The sequence below is a fragment of the Tupaia chinensis genome, unplaced genomic scaffold (assembly GCF_000334495.1).
Source record: "Tupaia chinensis unplaced genomic scaffold, TupChi_1.0 Scaffold143728_1, whole genome shotgun sequence".
Classification (NCBI taxonomy): Eukaryota; Metazoa; Chordata; class Mammalia; order Scandentia; family Tupaiidae; genus Tupaia; species Tupaia belangeri.
Genome location: NW_006203577.1, coordinates 2,570,344 through 2,583,345, shown reverse-complemented (window position 1 = coordinate 2,583,345; position 13,002 = coordinate 2,570,344). Strand labels below are relative to the sequence as shown.

Genomic DNA, 13,002 nt, shown 5'->3' with positions numbered 1-13,002 from the left:
ATCAGAACTGCCTAAAGACTTTACAGATTGGAGCCAGTAATATTCCTTTTTGTGCAGTCATGATTGAGAGGCTCTAAGATGCAAATGGAAATGGATCGGATTTCTTGGATTTGCGTAATCTTTCTCATTTTAAGTCCTGTATATTTTGAATTCATCAAGCTGAGCTGTTGACTAAGAATTTCAAATAGGAATCAACTACTTGTAATGTTTGGCTAAAATTAAATTTGGAGGTGAACTGTTTTGGCCTCCTTACCATCTTTGGTGACTTACAAAATAACCAAAAATTGTAGTCTACTTCATACAAATGGAATTTTTGAGGTTTAAAAAAATGTGAATTTAAAGTTTAGACAGTTAACACTTAATAATTTCAGCTTCAAAGTAATTCATTGGCATTATGAATTAGGAAAATCAAGGTAATAGTTTTTTGTTTTCTTGAATCAGCACAGCTACTTCACATGTAGCTCTTTTTCTTGTACTGTGAGAAACTGAGCCCTGAAGATCCTCTGACTGTGCCAGATATTACCCAGTTAGGCCCCAGTAACTATATGTGTGTGCAACTCTTACGGGTTAGTTAAAATAAGTATTATTACTTTCATAATGTCTCCTTAAGAATGGATATCCCTTACAGAAGTAAAACATATTTCACTAGTTTTTACTGTTTGAATACTTCTTTTTGGGGAGGAACACCTCCTGATTCACAGCACACAGCACCTAAATCCAAAGAACAACGAACCAAACTCTACTGATATATTCTTGTATCCAATTCCATGTTTCACCAACTTAAAATGGGAGGCTTTCAGTCTTTGGTTTAACTGGGGGAAGTATTATATTAATAGATTGAAAGGGCTTGAAGTGATTTTCAGTTTATGCCTAGCTTTGTTTGCAAATGTATTTTAAGACTGTTGAAAGTAACAGAAACAGAGTACAGAAACTGGAGATGAAGAATCTCAACCATCAGGGGGGATTAAGAGCCAAATATCTTTTTATATAGTTAAACATTCTTTATATTTCCTTTTCATGAATGATTGGTACTTTCTGTTTATTTATTAACCTTTCTATGAATTTCTAAGATGTTCTTATATAAAATGCAGAGAGCAGAACTTCTGCCATGTGATAAATAGAAGTTATTTTCCCAGTGTTCATTTGTCTTTCACCTTTTCTTTTCTTTTTAAAAAAGAATTATTTTATTTGCCTTATTCACTCTATTTTATTTTTAATTTGATCTGAGAGGACCAGGGTGAGAGACAGAGACAAAGAGAGAGAGAGAGAGAGGGAGAGAGAGGGAAAGTGAGAAAGCAAGCCACTGGGTCCAGGACTTGACCACGGTTGGTCACGTAGAAGTCCAGTGCCCTTAACCACCATACCACCTGCCGGCCCTCACCTTTTCTTATTTATTTATTTATTTGCTTATTTAAAATTTACATTTTAAATTAAATTACTTGTCATCTTTATTTAGTAGTCTGACAAACAGTCACTATAGTTATTTGTATATTTCCTTCCAGGTATTTTTTTAGGGGAAAATGTATCTCATTCACTTAAAAATTTTTTTTTTAATTTAATTTTTCATTACTATTATTTTTAACATTTTTGTTTTATTTTTTTTATTATTTTATACATTCAATCACTAAACATCATTTTGTTTGTAGAAAGAATTTACCCAACATGAAATAAACCTCAGACTGGTCCAGTTGAGAATAAAATACAAGTCATCATCAGCAAGTAATAAGCCATTTTTGTGCCCCACAAATGTCTTCTCTATTTTTCTCCCTAATTTCCTTCTCTATACTCTTCCCCTTTCCCACCCTCTTTCCACACTGTATCCAGTGTCCATAACTATTTTCAATGCTTTTATGCCCTCTAATCTCTAGTTTCTGCCATAAAGTTTAGACAGCTGGTATATGTTAAATGGAGATATACAATGTCTCTGTTTCATAGCCTGACTTGCTTCACTCAGCAATAAATCTTTCATATTTATCCACTTTCTATCAAATGACAGGGTCTTGTTACTTTTTATGGCTGAATAGTATTCCATAGAGTACATGTACCACACTTTTTCAATCCATCCCTCTGTTTGTGGACATTTGGATTGGTTCCATGTCTTAGCAATCATGAATAATGCCACAAAAGATGTAGTTGTGCAAGCGCTTTTCCAACCTTGCGTTCTCCCGACCTTTGGGTAGATACTCAGAAGTGGGATTGCTGGATCAAATGGTAATTCTACTTGTAGATCTTTGAGGAACCTTTATATTGTTTTCCACAGTGGTTGGACCAATTTACATTCCTACCAACAGAGTGCGCCTGTTACCACATCCCCACCAACACTTATCGCTTTTGTATTTTTTGATCTTCGCCATTCTGACAAGGGTTAGATAGTATCTCATTGTGGTTTTGATCTGCCCCTCCCTTATGATGAGGCATGTTAAGCATTTCCTCATATGCTTTTTAGCTGTTCCTATGTCTTCCTTAGAGAGATTTTTGTTCAGATCATTTTTCCCTTCTTTTAATTGGGTTAATATGTTTTTTTTTCGGGGGTGGGGGGAGAGGAGGTTGAGTTCCCTGTGTATTCTGGTTATCAGTCCCTTATCTGAGGTATAGTTTACAAAAGTATTTTCCCATTCTGAGAGTTGTCAATTGACACTGATTACTGTGTCTTTTTTTTTTTTTTATAGCTATAGGGCATGTGGGCTCACCAGAAAGAGAGACAGAGATAGAAAGCGAGAAATCACCCCCCAGGAGGGATGGCCACGCTACAATCCCTTTTCCTCCATTCTCCTCTCAGGATCTTGGGCACACATGCACATGGTGCCCAGTGTGAGTTCAAGCCACTGGGTCCAGGACTTGAACCATGGTCGACTACATGGGAGTTCAGTGACATAGCCATTATGCTAACTGCTGGTCCCATAATTACTGTGTCTTTTGCCATGCAGAAACTTCTTAATCTGATGTTATCCCACCTGTCTATTTTGGAAATTATTGCCTATGTTTTGGAGGTCTTTTTTTTTTTTTTTTTTTGCTACAGGGCATGTGCGCTCGCCAGACAGACAGAGAGAGACAGAGAGACAGAAAGCGAGAAATCACCCCCCAGGGGGGATGGCCACGCCGCAATCCCTTCTCCTCAATTCTCCTCTTGGGATCTTGGGCACACACGTACACGCGCCCGGCGTGTGTTTTAAGCCACCGCGTCCGGGATGCGAACCGTGGTCGACTACGTGGGAGTCCAGCAACATAAGCCATTACCTAACTGCTGGTTCCCTCCATGAGTAGTTTTATAGTGAGGTCTTAGGTTTAGATTTTTGATCTATTTTGAGTTGATTTTTGTTAATGGTGAAAGATGGGGGTCCAGCTTCATCTTTCTGCAAGTGGATACCCAGTTTTTCCAGCACCATTTGCTGGAAAATTCCCACTGGATTGAATGATTTCTTTTGTCAAAAAATCAGTTGGCTGCAATTTTTTTTTTTTTTGTTTCCCAACATCAGGCTGCTTTGATTATCACAGCTTTATAATATATTTTGGGGTCAGGGACTGAGATGCTGCCCACTCCAGTCCTCTTGTGCAAGGTTGCTTTAGCAAGATAGGTTCTTTTATGATTCCAGACAAATTCCATGATTGTCTTTTCTAGATCTGTGAAGAATGTCTCTGGTAATTTGATTAGAATTGCATTAAATATGTTGATTCATTTGGGTAGAATTGCCATTTTGATTATATTATTTCTTCCAATTCAAGAACATGGGATGTCCTTCTACTTTTTTGTGTCATTTTCAAAGACTTCTTAAAAACTTTGATAGTTTTCCTTGTAAAAATCTTTGACTTCCTTAGTTTTATCCCTAGGTATCTTATACATTTTGTAGCTATGTTAAAAGGGATTATTTTCTTCAATTATACTTCAGTCAACTTGTTCATATACAAAAATGCTATTGATTTTTGAATGTTGATTTTATATCCTGCCACTTTATTGTATTCATTTACTACTTCTAGTAGTTTTTTCATGGAAACCCTGGGTCTCCTAAGTATACCATTATATAATCTGAAAATAAAGATATTTTTGACTCTTTTTTTCCATAGTTAAATGCCTTTTATATTATTCTCTTTTCTGATTGCATTGGCTAGGACTTCCAGCACTATATTGTAAAGGAGTAGAGAAAGTTGGCAGCCTTGTCTAGTACCAGTTTTTAGTAGAAGAGCTTTCAGCATTTCCCCATTCAGTATAATGTCAGCCATATGCTATTCATATATGGCTTTAATTATGTTGAGACATTTTTCTTGGAACAAGTTCTCATTGTTAAGCAACCCCTGACTATGACCTACCATTGTCAAGTGTGGATACAACTTTATTTTTCTAAAGATAACTGCCACTTCCAATAATATTGACTTGGTAATTAATTAATTTTATAAGTACTTTTTAAAAATATATATATTTGCCATAGGATGTGTGTACTCACTGGAGAGAGACAGGGAGAGAAGTAAAGTGAGAAATCACCCTCTAGGGGAATGACCGCACCACAAGCCCTTTTCCTCCACTCTCCTCTCAGGATTTTGAGCATGCATGCACATACACCTGGTGTGTTTTTCAAGCTACCAGATCTGAGACTCAAATGGCAGAGCCATGTGAGATCCATTTCCTTAACCAAACTTCCACCTATTTATTTGAAGATTAAAGCTGTTTCTAACTGTATGGGAGAACTTTGGACAATTCAAGGTTTTTAATTTTCAATTTATGAATGTCAGAAAATCAGTGATATCCTATGGTGGTCCTGAAACAGTCTGTTATCTTCTATAGCTTCAAGTGAGATCTAAAAGTTACTGCGTATATGACAGAGTTACTATTTAAGATGGATTCACGGAGTTGCTAAGTCTCGCAAGCAGAACTAGCAGCGACAAATGGAAAATAGTACCTTGGAATGAAGATTTATAAAAGAATAAAATTTAAATGAAGAACATCTGTGTGGACGTGTATATGAAAAGCTGAAAATCTTGAACTCCCTTTTAAGTACAAGTGGTCTACTGTCTCATGTCTAAGGTGATTTGCCTCATTTTGCTTGAAGACGCTACAGTAATTACACCTAGGAAAGTTGTCATGCAAAGAAATGCCATTTTCAAGATCCATCTCTGTTATTCAGTCACCTTGGGATCAATCAGCAAGTATTGACTCTAGACCTATTATCAATATCACACTTTGGCATGTTCTAGAACAGTGGGAAGAAAGAGAACAGTTACAATTTCTGATCAAAGGAAAAACACACTCCAGAAGGATATTTTTTTTTTGAAGAGGTTTTTGCTATAGGGCATGTACGCTCTCCAGACAGACAGAGAGAGACAGAGAGACAGAAAGCGAGAAATCACCCCCCCCGGGGGGGGTGGCCACACCGCAATCCCTTCTCCTCCATTCTCCTCTCGGGATCTTGGGCACGCAGGCATACGTGCCCGGCATGAGTTTTTTTTTTTTTTCTTGGAGAAGTTTTTGCTATAGGGCGCTATAGGGCACATGCGCTCGCCAGACAGACAGAGAGAGACATAGAGACAGAAAGCGAGAAATCACCCCCCCCAGGGGGGGTGGCCACACCGCAATCCCTTCTCCTCCATTCTCCTCTCTGGATCTTGGGCACACACGCACACGCGCCCGGCGTGAGTTTTAAGCCACCAGGTCCGGGACGCGAACTGCTGTCGACTATGTGGGAGTCCAGCGACATAGCCATTACGCTAACTGCTGGTTCCCCCCGGGGTGGGTTTTAAGCCATTGGGTCTGGGACGTGAACCATGGTCAGCCACATGGGGAGTCCAGCGACATAGCCATTACACTAACTGCTCGTCCCAACTCCAGAAGAATGATAAGGTTTTGCTCATTTATATTGGAGGATGAAAATTATATGTGAGAATGGATTTTACATGTTTTAGACCACAGAAAATAGAATATAACACTGGACCTTGGTCAATACATTATTATGGCCACCCTGTCACAAATTTTGGGTTTAATGTGTTAGCTTAGGCAGCTAGTTTAGTTGTTTGACTAAAGCTTTAGATAAATATTTGGTTATATTAAGTGAGGTTTAAATGCCAGAAATGGTAAAAGAGGAAAGAATTTAAAGGTGGACGAAGATAAAAGTAGTAAGGTGAATTTCTCACATGTGACCTTCACTTTTTCCCCATTATATGACCTGAAAGGGCCCAAGAAATGATCCATTTACTAGCAGGTTGATAAAAATGTATCAAGCAAATTGACAGTATTGTTGAGAAGCTCTCTAATGTCTGTCTCTTCAACAGAGAAAAGGACAGTGTTAGATGCTTGGGGTGATTTCTCTTTTCCAGTGGGGAAGATGAGATTCTGATGTGTCCATGCTTAACCAAGAGACAAGATGGACACAAGGATGTGTGGTTATTAAAATGCTTTGACCGTCAGGTATCTTTGGTATGTAACTGTCTTGAGAATGAAAACAATGGACAGCCTGCAAAACTTCTTCTTATTCCTACAACAGCAGACATTGTGTAACTGGTGACCAGAAAAATAACTTGTTTCCACAAGGGAAAAACATGGATTTCACTTGGTTTTCAGTCTTAAACCATTTTACAAATTCAGAGGTCTTTAAGTGAATAAAAGCCAGATTCTTTTGAAGAAGGGTCCTATAGAATTGCCACAAGTGTATTGCTACGGATCTTCTTCAAAGACCTTGCCTGTTGCCAGTTTTTAGCATAACTCTGGAAAAATCCAGAAATCTCATGGATTAGTAGACATCCACTCCAATTTACACTAAGTCTTGAGGACCCCAAACATCACAATCATTAAGCACTAAGATAGAGGCTTATGTTGGTGAGGTATTATTAAATTATAATGGTACTAGATCTCATGGGCTTACTCTGTGATTTTTTTTGTTTGTTTTTGCATTTCTGGATTACAATTGAAATAGGCATACCTGAGAACTCAAAAGATTTCTACATTGGCACTCATAACTGTGGAGTGAGAGTTAAAATGGCAAAAGGGTCAATGAAAGTTCCTAAATTCTCCACCTTCCAGCGTACTAGACCTAAGCAATACTTCATGCTTGCTGGAATTACCAAGATTCTTTCTATAATTAAAGATGTAAAACATACAGTGATAGTGAAATCCATCATGTCTTCATTAATAAAATGTCAATTAATTATATATGTAGGCATAATTTACATATAATTAGTTTATTGAGTTTTGCTCTAAAGAATAAATGATGCAATTTTGAAATATCTTTTCCAGGTTTATGGAGATGATAATATACGTTTTACCTCTGAATTTATAAATCTACTCGATTATCTGGGTAAATTTTCTAATATTAAGTTATTCTCATATCTATGATATAAATTCTACCTGGTCGACCCTTACTTTGGAAACACTGCTGCATGTCTATGTATTAATAATCAATTTATGAATTTCATATTGATAGTCATATCCCAGAACCAAGAAGTAGAAATTGACTTTAGTTTTATTCTTTTGTTCAGTGAAGTTATGTCCTGGTTTTAATATAAAACTTACATTGGAAAAATTTTTTAAAGAATTATTTATTTAATTTTATTTATTATTATTATTATTATTATTACTTTTTAATTTGATGAGACAGAGAGAGACAGAGAGAGATGGAGAAGGAGAAAGAAAGACACCATGTTGAAGATTCGAATCTCAGTCAGCCATGTGGGAGTCCACGCCAACTGCCGGCCCCCAGAAAAATTTTAAAGCTTTTTCTTTTGGGGCTGACTCAGTAGATAGAACAGTGGTCATGTACTGCTCTAGCAGTACTGAATCCATAAGAAAGAGCACAGGTTTGGTTACCTAATTGACCTTGTATAATCCAAACATTTATATTCAAGATCTTGAACCAAAGGGGAGAATGGAGGAGGATAGGCATTGCAGCATGAGACCCTGTTGAATGTGTTTTTCTTCCCTTCTTCCTTCTTCCTCATCACTCTTTTTTCTTATTTTTTTCCCCCATAGGGAACATGCACTCACTGGAGAAAAGAGAGACAGAAAAAGTATGAGACAAAGTGAGAAATCACTCCCCCCACCCCAAGGGAGTTATTTCTCTATTTCTCCATCCTGTCAGGGTTTTGGGCATGCACACAAATGCACCCAGTTTGTTTTAAGTTGCCAGACCAGGATATGAACAATGGTTTATCGTGTGGGATCTGGCTCCTTTAACCACTAGACTACAGGGCCTATCCCACAATTTATAACTCAATTTTAAATGCTATCAGGATTAATTTTTGGTACATTCATAGACTTCCACTACATTTATTAAAACCTGTCACTTATTGAGTCTTTTCCAAATGTTTAGCTTAGTTTGGTGATCTGAAAAGAAATGTCAAACTAGAGTCATGAGAATGAACCACTTGTTTTCATAGGTAAGCAAATAACAGAGAGATGCTATTACAGTTGTTCTAAATTAGTCGTATAACTTTGCATCTGGAAGCATGATTTTGAACTACCTACCTGAATGCCCTATCCTTTCATGTTTTTATTAGTATGTTGATTTCTATTTGCTCTGAAATTTATTTTTGAGAGTTTTTTTGCTATAGGGCACATGTGCTCACTGGAAAGACAGAGACAGAGAGGCAGAAAGTGAGAAATCACCTCTAAGGGGGAATGGCCATACCATAATCTCTTTTCCTCCATTCTCCTCTCAGGATCTTAGGCACACATGCACACATGCCCAGCATGAATTTAAGCAACTATATCTGGGACTTGAACTGTGGTCGACTAAGTGGGAGTACAGTGACATAACCATTATTCCATCTGCTGGTCCCCTGAAATGTACTTTTAAAAACAGCAGTTCTGAAGAAAAAGTGAGGAAGACATAAAGAGAGACAGAGAGAGATATGAAACTATATGAGACTCCCTAATTACAACCATAGGTATACTTATTAAGTTTAAAGAGAAATTAACTAAAAGAAACCAACATTGACAAAAGAACTAAAGGTAATTAAGAAATATCTTGACTTCACTAGTCTTACAAAATGGTAGCTTCTTTTCAGACCAGTTTTTCTGGTTAGTGTATTCTTCTTTTTAGAATATACTTTACTTTCCAAAGCAGCCTTAGAGGAGCTTGTCTTAATTTATTGTTCCCGAGTGTGAAGATAAATGAGTGGCTTGATGGGTAGATTAGAGCTATCGACTCACTGACAATCACAGCTATCTCAGTCTCTGGCATGAAGTAGCTAGAGGTGGCTACGAGAAAGGCCAAATAGTAGATGGCAAGAGGAGGAGAAAGGAGATGACCGCTTTCATAGCTCTCACGTGGGCTTCTGTGCTGACGTCTCTGCACCCTGTGGCATTGAGCTGCATCTGCCTGGTGTGTCTCCACAGGGAGACAATCAAGAGGACAAATGAGATCAAGGACATGGAAAAAGGCAGCAGCGTGAAGAGGTTGAGAAATGCCTTGGTGGAAGCATATTGAAGTTTATTTACTCTGCACCTCCAAGTTAAGTTTGATTTCCCCTTTGACTTGACACAGTGCCTGAAATCATCATTCAAATTCTCAGTGACTGGAAGGGTAACAAACACAGAGAGTGCCAGCACCCTGGTAGAATCCTGAGAATTGCTCTGTCAATTCTCCACTTCATCCAGAGGAAAAGAGGTGGAAAGAAATTAGCTATCTTGAAGAAAAAGAAAATGCTGAGGCAGGTAGCCAACCAGACACTGAAATGGTTGGTGAGCATCCAGAAGAAGTCAATGAGTCTCATCTGTTTACCTGAACTATCTGGATATGTCAATATAAAACAAACCAATAGGGGAACCAGCAGTTAGTGTAATGGCTATGTCGCTGGATTCCCACGTAGTCGACCGCGGTTCATGTCCCGGACCCAGTGGCTTAAAACTCACGCCGGGCACGTGTGCGTGCGTGCCCAAGATCCCGAGAGGAGAATGGAGGAGAAGGGATTGCGGCATGACCATCCCCCCTGGGGGGTGATTTCTCGCTTTCTGTCTCTGTCTCTCTCTGTCTGTCTGGCGAGCGCACGCGCCCTACAGTGAAAGTCTCTCCAAAAAACAAACAAACAAACAAACAAACAAAAACAAACCAATAGTATGACACACAGTAGACAAATTCTGGAGATGACAAGACTCGTAAAGATTAAAATGATGAAGGCAATCTTCCTGCTCTTGACTCAGTCCTTTTAGTTCATCAACCCAATGAATGTAATTCCTAAGATGCCCATGGAAAACTCTCCTGCTACTATGAGGATTAAAATATTCATTTCTTTGTCCAGCATGTGCAAATAGAGAAGTATGAAATGAGTTTTGAGTCAACCCAATGCAGCTGGACTTCTACAGCTGATTCTCAGATTTTACTGTAATTTTCTTTACCTCTTATATTGTAGTCTGTTTTGTGATGAAGACTGATGTGATAAACAAAGACTGAAGCTGTCTTCATTAAATTCTAATTGGTCTTGACAAATGATATGATTGGTAATCTTTCCTCTGGCCATTGTATATCCATGTTCCTTCTCAGTAGGTTGTACTTTTCCATATATGTTAATTTAGTCTGAGTTACTCTTTGCTAAGATGCAAATTGAGCCAATTTCCTTTCATAATTGTGCAGTGTTCTTTTTGAGCCTAAGTTTACATATTTTGGTTTGCATTCTAGTAACCTCAATGAGGTTGTCAGATTATAGCAAATTAAAATGAAAGAGACCCAGTTAAATTAGAAGTTCAGATAAATTGATCAGTGTTTTAGTGTATGTGCCAAATTGCACAAGACAGAACTTTCAGGAAATACTGAATTTTTTTTTTTAGAGAGATTTTTGCTACAAGGCACATGCACTTGCCAGAGAGACAGAGAGAGACAGAGAGACAGAAAGTGAGAAAACATGCCCCCAGGGGGATGGCCATATTGCAATCCCTTCTCCTCCATTTTCTCTCAGGATCTTGGGCACACATGTACAGGTGCCTACTGTGAAGTTTAAGACACCGGATCTCAGACTAATAAAAAATTCAAAGCTTGAGTCTACATTGAGAATTGTATATTATCGTGGAATTTAAAAGATCACAACTACATATAGTTCCCCTCACGTTTTAGCTTATTATCTTGGTTGTTCACATAAAAAGTTCTATGTTACAAATTCTCTTAAATAGCACTTGGTCTTACTGGTCCAGTGACAGCTGAAGGTCACTTAGTTTATGATACTACAAATAATAAGGTTAAGGGATCATGATAAAAGACAACTGACTACACTTACAATTTTCTTCTTTTCTTTTCTTTTTTTTCTTAACTTATTTGCCAGTAGCTATGTGTACTTGTCAGAGAGATGGAGAGGGAGAGAGAGAAAACGCTCCCCAATGGAACAGTGGTCACACCACAATACCTTCTGTACCATTTCTCAATCCTGTCAGGAGTTTTGGCACTTATGCACATGTGCTTGGTGTATTTTCAAGCCACTCTAGCCAGAACTTGAAGTGCAGTTAGCCATGGGGGATATAATTTCCTTAACCACAAGGCCATGAGACTGACCCTAAAACTTTCTTTGTCATTAAAAATGTTCTCAAGGGAACTTTGGAAGGAGTTGGTTATGTGTATTTTTTTTGTTGATGGTGTTAATAACATGGGTGTTAGACTATGTCCAAACTCACCAAATTATACACACTCATGTGTGCAGTTCTTCATACATCATTTATATCATAATAAAATTATTTTAAAAAGTTATCTAGGACAGTTGTATACATGAGAAAAAAGTAAAAATCTTGTATTTCATTCTATTCCCAACCCCCTCCATATCAAATCACATCTATCTAAGACCCTTAGACCTTCTACTAGGAAACTGAAGATTTAACTCCCCAATGTCTCCATGCACTAATTATTTTTAAAAATGACTTCTCTAATTTAGAGTTTTGGGAAATACTTTACTGATAGTGGTTTTTTTGGAATAATTCTTGAGTCTTACTACCATGTGGGAATGCATATCCTCTCTCATCTTCTCTTATAGAACAAATCTTTATTTCTGAGATGCAGTCCTGATTTCCTTTTAATAAACTGTATAATTATGCTACTTTGTTCTTGGGTGACTACTTTCCTCTCATCTTACAAATAAAACCTGGCCTAGCCACATAATTTCTTCTCCTACTGGATCATGGCAAATAAAGTGCTCAGAGCAATTGCAATAATATTGTCAGTCAACTAATTTTAAGATCATTTTATTTTGTTTTATTTTTGTAAGTAAGTGTATAATTGTGGCGAGCACTGCATACGGAAGCCATCTTGAGCTATCTGCCATCTTGAAACCATTAGACTTCACTTCCTCACTGAGCAAATCGTTTCTCAGAAATCATGTGACCAACCGTTCTCCCCGGAAGTGATTGGGTTTCTAGGCAACGGGAGAGATCCACCCACATCAATGATTGGTTAGTGCTGTTCTATCTCATTTGCATTTCGGGCAGCCAATTGGTGCCCACCAGCTGTATATAACTGGCCATTTTTCCTGAATAAACGGAAGTAGACGGAAGACGATGACTTGATCAGCACCTGGTAGTGTGTGTGTGTGTGTGTTTGTCCCATCTCTCAGTCCCTCCCCCAAGGAACCTGTTCCACAGTCCCGCAGGCCGGGACATTTGGCACCTGAACAGGGACTTGGGTACGAGGGATCCAGTGAAGAGCTCCCGAGAAAGCTCCAGTGCAGAGCAACCCAGAAAAGCCGCGGCAGAAAACAGAGAGGACGGCATAGAATCGTCCAGCAGGGAATGGCAGAGATTCATTCCGAGAAAGGCCGGTGAAAAATATAGAGGGACGAAGAGAAGACGTCCTGGTAAGTATTTACTTACGTTTTATTTTAAGTACGGGTAATAATGGGACAAAAGGTTAGTCAGCACAAAATATCCATTCAGAGCTTAATAGAAGCTCTTGCCGTTATGGTCGTTAAAGGAGAGCAGATCATGCAAAATGATCAACCCCGGGAGGAGGCTAGAGCCACCTCAGATCTAACCAAAGATTCTAAAATTGAAAAAGAACATAGAGAGGATCTTATTTCCCTAGATAGTGAGGAAGAAGTTAAAAGCCC

At 38.3% G+C, this 13,002-nt stretch overlaps 1 pseudogene; it reads right to left on the bottom strand.

The window, feature by feature from the left end:
• Nucleotides 1-9,002: 9,002 nt before the first annotated feature.
• Nucleotides 9,003-10,224, bottom strand: LOC102482359 (taste receptor type 2 member 7-like; annotated as a pseudogene).
• Nucleotides 10,225-13,002: the final 2,778 nt, after the last annotated feature.